Here is an 803-nt window from a genome sequence, read left to right on the forward strand (position 1 = left end):
GACTCTTTTCTTAAGAACACCTCTGTGTTGGTTATCTTTCGCATCGTGGTGACACAATACTTGCAAGAGCAACTTGAGGGAGGATGGGCTTATTTCGGCCCATAGTGTGAAGGGACAGTCCGTCACCAAGGGAAAGGCATGACAACCAGAGAGTCAGGTGAATGATCACATTGAGAGTGATGGTTCTTTGCTGTCTCTCTCCTTTTTGGTCCATCTGAGATTGAGGTATATTCTAATTGGAATGATAGAGAAGATGAGCATGGCCTCTATACAAGGATGACACACAAAATCACGATGTAGTCCATTTTTTAAAAGGGGTGTCACTTCCCTCCCATTTCTCACCAGTGGTGACAGTTGTGTAGGTTGTCTGGATGTGGCCATCTTGCTTCTTGGGGGAACAACCCAGGCTGGGAAACAGCAACGCACTGAGTGTGAAGATAGAAAAGAGGACAGATCTTGAGATCCACTTGCCTTGGCCTCCCAAGTGCAGGGATTAACAATATGCTCCACAGTACCCAACTTGGTGACAGTTTTGGAACAACACATTACCTATTCTGAAGGCTCTTGTCTTAGGGATTCTCGTCACCAGAAAAGCAGCATCCCTGCTTCCCATGTGCGTCATTTCTGCTTGTCCTACACATCTCACAGACAGCTAGAACGGAATTAGTCCACAGTATGCCATCACATCAACACTGCTTAGTGACTGTTCACTCGCACCAGACATGTCGAGCTTGTTTGCGCATTATCTAATTCAGTCCTCGCTACAGCCTATAAGATAAGTGTTTTTTCTTTTATCGTTTCTG

The 803-nt window shown here is 45.5% G+C and overlaps 1 non-coding gene across 1 annotated transcript; it reads left to right on the plus strand.

Moving 5' to 3' along the window:
• The first annotated feature begins 209 nt into the window (after positions 1 to 209).
• LOC121139031 lies at positions 210 to 311 on the plus strand. Its single transcript, XR_005875890.1, has one exon. It is a non-coding gene; the product is annotated as a U6 spliceosomal RNA (small nuclear RNA).
• The last annotated feature ends 492 nt before the right edge of the window (positions 312 to 803 follow it).

The sequence above is a fragment of the Mesocricetus auratus genome, unplaced genomic scaffold (assembly GCF_017639785.1).
Source record: "Mesocricetus auratus isolate SY011 unplaced genomic scaffold, BCM_Maur_2.0 Super-Scaffold_6730, whole genome shotgun sequence".
NCBI classification, from domain to species: domain Eukaryota; kingdom Metazoa; phylum Chordata; class Mammalia; order Rodentia; family Cricetidae; genus Mesocricetus; species Mesocricetus auratus.